General features: G+C 38.5%; 1 pseudogene; it reads right to left on the reverse strand.

Annotated features, from left to right (window-relative positions):
• Window positions 1–9,661: 9,661 nt before the first annotated feature.
• Window positions 9,662–10,602, reverse strand: LOC126070995 (olfactory receptor 7D4-like; annotated as a pseudogene).
• Between the last annotated feature and the right edge of the window lie 1,225 nt (window positions 10,603–11,827).

An 11,827-nucleotide genomic window follows, 5' to 3' on the forward strand; every position in this document is an offset into this window, starting at 1 on the left:
CCATCACCATAATCAGAAACTCCCTGTTTCCTAAACAATGACTCCCCCTTACCTCATCCCTCCTGCCTGTGGTAACCATAATAGACCTTGGTCTCTATTTCTACATATTTCCCTATCCTTATTTCATATAAGTCAGATCATGCTGTATTTGTCCTTTTGTGTTTGACTTATTTCACTCAAATGTTTTCAAGGTTAATCCATGTTGTAGCATGTTTGAGGACTTCATTTCTCTTTATGACTGAGTAATATTTCATTGTATTTATGTGTCACATTTTGTTTTACCGTTCATCCGTTGATGGACATTTAGGTTGTTTCCATCTTTTGGTTATTGTGAACAGTGCTGAAATGAACACTGGTGTACTTGTGTCTGCATCACTTCTTTCAAGTCTCCTGGGTATATATTCAGGAATGCACTTGCTTGGTCATGGTGATCCAGTAGTTAAATGATATGGCTGATAACCACAAGGTCGGCAGTTCATATCCACCAGCCGAGGTCGGAATCGGCTCAACAGCAGTGGGTTTGGTTTGGTTATAGTAGTTCTATGTTCAACTCTTTGAGGAACTACCAAACTGTTTTCACAGCAGCTATACCATTTTGCATTCCCACCAACAATAGATAGGGGTTCCAATTTTTCCACATAGACAATATTTTTCATTTTTTTAATCTTTGCCATCCTAGTGGGAGTGAAGTGTTATCTCATTATGGTTTTGATTTGCATTTCTTTAATGATGAATGACGTTGAGGATCTTTTCATGTGTTTGTTGGTCATTTGAATATCCTCTTTGGTGAAATGTCTGTTAAAGTCATTTGCCCATTTTTTGATTGGGATATTTTTTATTGTTAAGTTGTAGAGGTTTTACCTAAAACTTGGATATTAGACCCTTATTGGTTATGTTGTTGTTAGGTGCCGTCGAGTCACTTCCGACTTACAGCAACCCTATGTCCAACAGAACAAAACACTGCCCAGTCCTGCACCATCCTCACAAACATTGCTGTGTTTGAGTCCCATTATTGCAGTCATTGTGTCAGTCCATCTCAGCAAGCAACGTTGTGTCATTTGCATATTACAGGTTGATAATGAGTCTTACTCCAATCCTAATGCTGCGTTCTACATATAGTCCAGCTTGGATTATTTGCTCAGCATACTAATTGAATAAGTGTGGTGAAAGGATACAACCCTCACACACATCTTTCCTGATTTTAAACCCTGCTATCCTCTTGTTCTGTTTGAACAACTGCTTATGGGTCTATGTACAGGTTCCCTATGAGCACAATTAAGTGCTCTAGAATTCCCATTCTTCCCAATGTTATGCATAATTTGTTATGATTCACACAGTCAAATGCCTTTGCATAGTCAGTAAAACACAGATAAACATCTTTCTGGTATTCTCTGTTTTCAGCCAAGATCCATCTGACAGCAGTAAGATCCTTCATTCCACATCCTCTTCTGAATCCAGCTTAAATTTCTGGCAGTTCCCTCTCAGTGTACTGCTGCAACCATTTTTGAATTATCTTCAGCAAAAATTTACTTGTGTGTGATATTAATGATATTGTTTGATAATTTTCTGCATTCTATTGGATCACTTTTCTTTGAAATGGGCACAAATATGGATCTCCTCCAGTCAGTTGGCCAGGTAGCTGTCTTCCAAATTTCATGACATAGACGAGTGAGCACCTCCAGCCTGCATCCGTTTGTTGAAACATCTCAATTGGTATTCTGTCAATTCCTGGAGCCTTGTTTTTCTCCAGTACCTTCAGTGCACCTTGGACTTCTTCCTTCAGTACTATCTGTTCTTGACTATATGCTACCTCCTGAAATGGCTGAATGTCAACCAATTCTTTTTGCTGCAGTGACTTTGTGTATTCCTTCCTTCTTCTTTTGATGCTTCTTGTGCCTTTCAATATTTTGTCCATAGAATCCTTCAGTGTTATAACTTGAGGCTTAAATTTTTTCTTCAGTTTTTTCAGCTTGAGAAATGCTGAGCATGTTCTTCCCTTTTGGTTTTGTAACTCCAGGTCTTTGTACATTTCATTGTAATACTTTGTCATTTTGAGCTGCCCTTTGAAATCATCTGTTCAGCTCTTTCACTTCATCATTTCTTCCATTTGCTTTAGCTACTCTGCATTCAAGAGCAAGTTTCAGAGTCCCTTCTGACATCCATTTCGGTCTTTTCTTTCCTGTCTTTTTAATGACCTTTTGTTTTTTCATGTATGATGTCCTTGATGTCATCCCACAATTCGTCTGGTCTTCAGTCATTAGTGCTCAGTGCGTCAAATCCATTCTTGAGGTGGTCTCCAAATTCAGGTGAGATAGCCTCAAGGTTGTATTTTGGCTCTCATGGACTTGTCCTAATTTTCTTCAGCTTCAACCTGAACTTGCATATGAGCAATTGATGGTCTGTTCCACATTCAGCCCTGGACTTTGTTATGATTGATGATACTGAGCTTCTCTATCAACTCTTTCCATAGATATAGGTACCTTGATTCCTGTGTGTTCGATCTGGTGAGGTCCACGTGCATAGTTTGTGTTTATGGTCTATGTGTCTATCATTTTACCAGTACCTGGCTGTTTTGATTGCTGTAGCTCTACAGTACATTTTGATCACTAAGTGTGAGTCCTCCTACTTTGTTCTTCAGAATTGCTCTAATGGCTTCTTGCCATCCCATATGAAATTGAGGATTAGTTTTTCTGTTTCTCCAAGGAAGGCTGATGGAATTTTGATTGGACTGCATTGAATCCAAAGATTGCTTTAAATGATATTGTCATCTTAACAACATTAAATCTGCCACACACAGAGTGTGTTTGCATTTATTTATATTTTATTTAATCTCTTTCAGCAGAGTTTTGTAATTTTCCTTGTATAAATCTTTCACCTTCAAAACCCGTTGCCGTCAAGTTGATTCCGAGTCATAGCGACCCTATAGGACAGAGTAGAACTGCCACATAGGGTTTCCAAGGAGCACCTGGTGGGTTTGAATTGCCGACCTTTTGGTTATCAGCTGTAGCATGTAACCACTATGCCATCAGTATTTCCCTAAGTCTTTCACATCCCTCGTTAAATTTATTCCTAGGCATTTTATTCTTTTAGATGGTACTGTAAATGGAATTGTTAATTTCCTTTTCACATTGTTCGCTGCTGTTGTATAGAAACCCAACTGATTTTTGAGTGTTGACCTTGTACACAAAAACTTCCTGAATTCCTCTTTTAGTTCTACAAGCCTTCTTTTGGATTTTCTATACATAGGATTTCCTGTATATATAGATTTCATATATATAGGAAAATCCTATGTATATCTTCTCCCTTCCTGATTTGGATCCTTTTTACTTTTTTTCTTGCCTTATTGTTCTGTCTGGATTTCTACTATAATATGGAATAACAGTGGTGAGAGTAGGCACTTTTGTCTTGTTTCCCATCTTAAGGTGAAAGCTCTCAATTTTCTCCACTGAATATGATGTTTGCTGTGGGTTTTTCATAAATACCCTTAATTATATTAATGAATTCCCCTTCTAACTTGTCCAGTGTTTTTATCAAGAAGCGGCATCATATTGTTGGCAATCATGTACTAAGAGGAAGCAATATGAGGAACCACCAGCAAATGGGTGCTAATGGGGCAGTAAAATGGGGAAGGACATGAGGGTGGGGGCTGGATGGTGGATAAAAAGTCCTAAGGCTATCATCGAATGGGGACCAAGGGTTCATTTAATCTGTTTTCATAGTAGTTTTGTTTTTAATAATACTGACTCTTGAATATTAAAGCTCCTCATGAGCTCAATTAAGTGTTCTGGAATTCCCATTCTTCACAATGTTATCCATAATTTGTTATAATCCACACAGTTGAATGCCTTTACATAGTCAATAAAACACAGGTAAACATCCTTCTGGTATTCTCTGCTTTCAGCCAGGATCCATCTGACATCAGCAATGATATCCCTGGTTCCACATCCTCTTCTGAAACTGGCCTGAATTTCTGGCAGTTCCCTGTCAATATGTTGCTGCAGCCGTTTTTGATTGATCTTCAGCAAAATTCTTCAGGCTTAGAGTTTTTAATTCCTAAAGGGAAAATTCTTCTTCCAATTTACATTCCCACCAGATTTATCTCCACATTCTCACCAACACTGTTATTTTCTCTTTTATTATTACCTTTATTATTAATATCATTCTCATGGAGGTGAAGTGGTATCTCGATGTGATTTGATTTGAATTTCTTTAATGACTAATTATGTTGAGCATCGTTCATGTGCTTCTTGATCCTTTGCATATCTCTTTCAAAGAAATGTCTATTCACATCCTTTGCCCATTTTTTATTACGTTATTTGGATATGGTGGTTGAATTGTAAGAGATTCTTTTATTCCCTTTTATACCACCTTGTCCCCTTTTATATCATTTTGTTATTGTCTACCATAACACTGCTGAACTAGTGTATTGGGACAACCCTATGGTACAGCCAGAAGCAAACTAACTATGGAGGCATCATAGTCATGTGAGACTGCCTGGAATGAGTCCTTATTGCTCATGTTTCTTTAACTTGGTTCATTTTTCTAAGACAGATTTCCCACTTTGATGTTGAATCTGTATGCTAGTAGATATTTATCCTATAACATTAATTTTCGCCAAAAGACAAAGCCAAGGATGACATTTTCTATAGTTACCTTTTAGGTCTAGTTGCTTTATAATGTTCAAGTTCTCTATTTCCTTACAGGTTTTTTTTTTTTTTTGTCTAGCTGTTCTAATTATTATCGATAGCTGTATATTGAAGCCTCCAACTATTATTGAAGAATTGTCCATTTTTTCCCTTCAGTTCCATATTTGCTTCATATATTTTGGTGCTCTGTTGTTAGGTAGGAAACCCAGGTGTAGTAGTGGTTAAGAGCTATGGCTGCTAACCAGAAGGTCGGCAGCTCAAATCCACCAGGTGCTTCTTAGAAACTCTATGGGGTGGTTCTACTCCCCCTAAGGGATGTGTTAATGCTACAAGAACTGTCAATAGCTGCGATGCTTAAAATCCCATTGTGACAAAAATGAAATGTATTTTGGTTAAGCAATCTTTGGTAGGTCATGGAAGCTGAATAAGGTCTCTATTTCAAGAAAAATAATGCAGTCATTAATAATTTTGCTAATGAAATATCGAGCAGTGTGAATGCTAAAAATGTCCCTTAGAATTTATTGAGGACAGAAGGTCACTGCAGACCTCAGGGAGAGTGACTGTGATGGAGGTAGAAAGACTCCAGATCAGGTTGGTTGAGGAGAGAGTAAGCAGTGTGGAAAAGAACATACAAGTGTAGACCAAATATTTAAAAGTTTGGATCAATACTCAAAGGGGAATGTGGGGTGATGAGTGGGTCTCATTTACGTTGAAAGATATGGGAATGTGTTTAACTGCATTGGAAATTATAAACTTGCATGCAGACATTGAAATATACAGGATAAAGAAGGGATAAGCGATAGTGTAAAGTACTGAAACATCAGGAATGCACTGAATCCAAAGCTCAGGTAGATATTTTGAAGAGACATTTATCAATAAAATAATGGTGTACAATGGTGGCTGATATTGTGAAGGATGGGTACAGTGTCCAACAAGATCATGTGTCTGGTGGGGACACTGTAACTGAGAACTGAAGAATCATCAGTAGGATTCAGCCCAGAGTCATCTCTTTCTGTCTAGACTCTCTAAGCAGTAATTTCTCCCTCTATCTGGGCAATTAATTGATTACATTGCTACAAGCGCAGGCTGATGAATGGTAAACAATTATATTTGACCTCTGAAATAATAGCACCAATGAGGTATTCTGTAGTCTCCAATAACTCAAACCTTCCTAATAATAAGCTGATGTTTTAACCTCTCTTAAATGTTGCATCTCCTATTTTCCCTGTCTCCTGGAATATTAAGGCCATCAACTCCTGCACCTTTTAGATCAGTGATTCCCATCTTGGGCTACTTTCTCCCCTAGGGGACAATTGGTAATGCCTGGTCACATTTCTGGTCGTCACAAATGAAGGGTAGAGTTCTGGCACGTAGTGGTTAGAGGCCAGGGATGCTGCTAAACATCCTACAATCCACAGGACAGTTCCCTCAACAACGAATTATCCAGCCCAAGATGTCAGTAGTGCTGAAGTTGAGAAACCCTGGTCTAGACTGTTGAGCAATAATATTAAAAATATTGTCTAAAACATCCCAGCCATTTTCTATTATTTCATCATGTTATTCAAAATGTTATTTAAAATAAATTTCACAATGTTTCTCCATTATTTGGTGGTTCTTCTTTTTTTTTTTTTTTTTGCATAGCACTTTCTGTAATTTTAAACTTTTTATTGGTTCACTTGTTTCTTTCCTTTCTTCCTCACTGGAATGTAAGCTATATAAGGACAGTATCTATTTTTTCTTCATAACTTTGTCCCCAGCACCTAAAACATAGTAGGTTCTCAATAAACATTCCTTCTATAAAATGAATGTATCGCTTTGATGGCTACGAGGGTGGGGAAGGAGGGAGACTGGCATTCACCAACTAGACAGTAGACAAGAATTATTTTAGGTGAAGGGAGAGACAATACATGATACAGAGAAAGTCAGCACATCTGAACTAAAGCTAAGGAGTTTCCTGAATACAAACAAACACTTCAAGGGACACAGTAGCAGGGGCAGTGGTCTGAGGACCATGGTTTTGGGGGATACCTAGGCCAACTGGCATAACAATGTTTATTAAGAAAATATTTTGCATCCCACTTTGGTGAGTGGCACCTGGGGTCTTAAAACTAGTAAGCGGCCATCTAAGATAAATCGCTTGGTCCCAACCCACCTGGGGCAAAGGAGAATGAAGTACACAAAAAACACAAGAAAAATATGAGCCCAAGAGACAGAAAAGGACACATAAACCACAGACTCCATCAGCTTGACACCAGAAGAACGAGATGGTGCCTGGCTACCACCAATGACTGCCTTGACAGGGAACAACACAGAGAAGCCCTGACAAAGCAGGAGAAAAGTGGGGTGCAGAACTCAGGTCTGACTGAGACTGGAGGGACCCCAGAGGTCATGGCCCCACACTCTCTGTTAGCCTGAAACTAAAACCATTCCCAAAGCCAGCTCTTCAGACAAAGATTAGACTGGAGTATAAGACATAAAATGATACTGGTGAGGAGTGTGCTTCTTAGCTCAAGTAGACACATAAGACTGAATGGGCAGCTCTTGTCTGGAGGCGAGATGAGAAGGCAGAGGGCGACAGGAGCTGGCTGAATTGACACGGGAAATACAGGGTGGAGAGGAGGAGTATGCTGTCACAGTATATGGAGAGCATCTAGGGTCAAGTAACAATGTGTGTATAAGTTTTTGTATGAGAAACTGACTTGAATTGTAAACTTTCACTTAAACTACAATAAAAAAGAAAAAGAAATAAATGTATCAATAAATCTCCTGGAAGCCTACAATTGAAAGAGACTGAAAATAAAACAAATAGGACAGATATTCTCCCTACAGTAATTAAATTTTTACAAATACACTATTTTTTTCCAAATACTACTAGGAAGCAGTCCCAATGATAAGTACACTTTAGGTAACAAGTCTTACAGGATAAATCTTGAACTCCTGTTTCAGTAAATTATTCAACATAAAAGAACAGAGAGCAGAAGAGAAGTCTCCCTTATCTACCTGTTTCCTATACAGTTATGGAAAGGAAGTTGTTACTGGAGGAGACTAGGAAAACAATATAAAATATTGCTTTATAAAATATTTATGAAAGATTTTTGACAGGACCTGGAGCACTGCCCAATCCCTATGTCATTGGGGATGCTACATATTCAAACAATCTAAGATTGCTCTGACCAAATGGACTCTGTAACACATGACTCTCTAAAACTGGATTTGGGTGACGATTGTACAACCAAATAAATTTGCTTAAATCATTGAATTATAACAATAGGTCTATTTCATGGTATGTAAATTGTACCTCAGTAAAGTTGTCCAAGATACATTCATGAAGTTTTCCATGGAATTATTCGAGGTGAGTTGAAAATATTTACTTTTGTTTACAACAGTTTTTACTATACATCAATTTGATTATGCTTAATACTCTGAAACCTTTTTTTTCTTGTTTTGTACCTCTCTGCTCTCCTCCTCACTTTGTACAAAGTACATAATAAGCTAACCAGTTAGGATTTTTCAGTAAATTGTTTCTTTCTTCTTTTTTTAGTTTTGTATTGGCCCCAAAGAACCCAGTTCCTTTCATGACTCCCTTAATACCCGTCAGTGTTTATCAACTGTCTTAGTTTTCGTTCCCACAGAAGCAGACACCGAAACAAGGATTCAAGTGCAAGCAATTTACTTGAAGGAGCAAGGAATATGGATGGGAGAAAGGAGAAGCAACACAGGAAAGAAAATATATCCAATAAAGCTTGCATTAAGTCAGCTACCACAGTGACTGAGCAGAGTTTTTAACCTGTGGGGAAATTTTAGAAAATGTGCAAAACCCACATCTAAAAACTACTCCCAAGTAAAGAGGTATATCCCACACCTCTCAGTGAAGGCCACCCCTGGAATAAATAATGCTGGGTCACTTCTGCCACCATGCATTTGGCAAAGTAAGTTCCAGATGGTGCTGTCCATTGGCAGCTGGTGCTGCCCAGCTGGTACAATACAGATGGTGAGAGGATCCCAGGGAATGTGGGAGGAGCATCTAATACTCCACTGTTCACTCAGCAGACCCAATTCTACTGAAATTCTTCTCAAAAAATGAAGTTTTGAATGCATTCCACAAATGTGTAACTACCATTCCTGATGACACCTCCAGAGAGCCCAGAAAATTAAACCATGTATAAGAACAACTCTTATTCCTTTGTATTCATTACTAAAAGCTTTAGGATCTTGGGGAGTGTATCTTAAAACAGCAATGATGAGACATAAAGGTAAAATAAAGTAAGGAAATGAGAAAGTAAAGAAGAAGAAAGGAAGGAAGAAAAGAAGCAAGAAAGAACCACAAAGAATGAATCAACATCTCAGGTTATCCAAGGCAGTATATTACTATGGTCATCTGAAAAAAACATCTATCAAATCTAGATTCCCACCCTTGAACTTGGAAACCACATCATTGACCTAATGAAAAGTAGGATAGCAAAGTTAGGAGTATTAACTCAATGATAGTTTGCCAGTTTGAATCCATACCAATCTCTGACTCTTACTCTGAAAAGGGGGGTGAATGAGAATGGTTAAATAAAATCATACATGTAAAGCAATAAACAGTCCAGATGTGGCAAGCAGTTGGTTATGACTGTTGTATGATTTTAATTTTATTTTGTTCAGGGAAAAACACACACATAACCAAATTAAGGTGAAAAGCATCAATGTTTGAGAGATTAAGCTTTAGGAAAATCACGTCTGCACTTGCCAAGATTAATGAGGCAAATCTAAGGTTGGATTTTTCAGGTATGGCTCAAAGAAAGCTGACCAAAGAAAGAATTTAAAGACAGCATATAGGAAAGAAAGAAGAGGGAAAAAAAATTACTAAGGAAATGTGGTACAATAACAAGTAGAAGGTCAACTATAGTTGCTTTGGGATTGGAAGAAATGATGCATGTCTTTTGAGGAAGAAAAAGGAATCAGGACATTTATATTCATGATATTTGGTTTTGGGGACCATGAGGCCCATTTAGCCTTGAGGCCAGTAACCATCATCGTGGACAAGAGCCTGCTCTACAAAGGAGCCTTCCCAGGGCTCCCTTCACATCCTTATTCCTTAGGCTGTATATGAAGGGGTTCAGCATGGGCGTGACCACAGTGTACAATACTGAGGCAATAGAGCTTGTCTGGGAAGAATGGGTCACAGCAGAACTGAGGCAGACCCAAAGACCAGTTCCATAGAACAAAGATACCACGGAGAGGTGAGACCCACAGATGGAAAATGCCTTATACTTGCGCCCGGCAGAGGACATCCTCATTAAGGAGGAGACAGTCTGAGAGTAAGAAAAGAGGATCGCTGAGAGGGGAAACACACCCATCAGGGCAGTCAACACATGCAAGAAGACATAATTGATGTGTGTATCAGAACAGGCCACTTTGATAATCTGAGTCAGTTCACAGAAGAAATGTGGTATTTCAGGGTCTATACAGAAATTCAGCCTTGTGATCAAGACAATATGAAGCAGGGAGACCAAAAAAATGATGACCCAAGACACTAGAACCAACAAGACACAGAGCCGGGGGTTCATGATGACTGTGTAGTGCAGGGGATGACAAATGGCCACAAACCGGTCATAGGCCATCATGGTCAGGAGAAAATTGTCCAATGCAGCAAAAATCATGAAGAAATACACCTGAGTGAGGCATCCTATGTACGAGATGTCTTTGTTCTGTGTCTGGATGTTCACCAGCATTTTTGGGACCGTGGTAGTGATGAAACAGATGTCAACAAAGGAAGGTTGAAGAGGAAGAAATACATGGGTGTGTGGAGGTGGGAGTCAGAGGTGACGGCCAGTATGATGGACAGGTTCCCAAGCACAGCAACCACGTACATGGACAGGAAGAGTCCAAAGAAGAGGGGCTGAAGTTCAGGATCCTCTGAGAGGCCCAGCAGGAGGAATTTTGAAAATTTTCTTTGGTTTTCTGCTTCCATGTAGCTTTTTTTTGTAGCTATTTTGTTGGCTGGAGAAGGTAAAAGCAACATTCAACAAACTGTCAACTGGTACCTCAGCTAGTCATCGCCTTTACAATACCACCTGCATTTTGCTATTGAGTACGTCCAATGACTGTGACTCTCAGTTACAGGTAGCCCTTTTCCACTTTAAATATATATAATTATTCAGACACTTTAATTTAGCAGAAATCTCTCTCTTTTTAGCTTCTATTCACTGGTTCTAATGATCCTATTTGAATTTATACACATAAACCAATTTCTTTTTTAATATTATCCTTCTAAGCTAAGTGGAAACATGTTATGTGAACCCCCAATTATGGTCTTTTGCCTGATAATCCCCATGCCTCCTCCATTCTGGTAACTCTGTATTAGTGATTAAAAGTCATCTGAGTTGAAAATTCCTGTCTTAAATGTGACCTGTCACATCCTATCGACATAACAGTTAACTCATGGTGCTTTATTTTTTTCTTTTTTAAAAATCTGGTTACTATTATTACCTTCTTTGCAAAGTTTAGAAATGCCTTTGTGAACAGGAGGATCTGTTTTAATAATAACCAAAAAATTTTTTTAAAATTCAAACCCATTGCCATTGAGTTGATTCTAACAAAAGGCAACTCTATAGGACAAAGTAGAATTGCCCCACCATGTTTCCAGGGCTGTTATCCTTAAGGAAGAAGACTGCCACATCTTTTTCCTATAGAGTTGCTGGTGGATTCAAACCACTTACCTTTTGGTTAATACCTGAGTGCTTAACCACTACGCTACCAGGGCTGCCAATATAAACTGTTCCCTTTCTGAGCTACAGTATAAAGCTATGATTTCAAAAATGAGTGTTTGACTCACACTGCCTGGAGTAGAATTTTGGCTCTACCAACTTCTGCCTATGTGGCCATGAGAAAATTACTTGATCTCTTTGAGCTGCAGGTACCTCCTTCTCCAATAAGAGCATTCAATATTTCCTACATAATGAGACTGATGAGTTAATTAAATGAGATGATGCATGTCATTTTTCTAGCGTTGTGTCTGTGATATAGAGTAGGCACTTGGTGATTGTTTCTGTTTTTTTTTTAATATCACAATAAATCTGTCTTGCATGTCTATCACTTATCAATAAATAGCTCCTTTATATTAGGGCAGCCATAAAGCAAGGATGGAATTGTGATAACTATAAACAAAACAGTTCTGTTACCTCTTCTGATCTCCA

The sequence above is a fragment of the Elephas maximus genome, chromosome 3, assembly GCF_024166365.1.
Source record: "Elephas maximus indicus isolate mEleMax1 chromosome 3, mEleMax1 primary haplotype, whole genome shotgun sequence".
Classification (NCBI taxonomy): Eukaryota; Metazoa; Chordata; class Mammalia; order Proboscidea; family Elephantidae; genus Elephas; species Elephas maximus.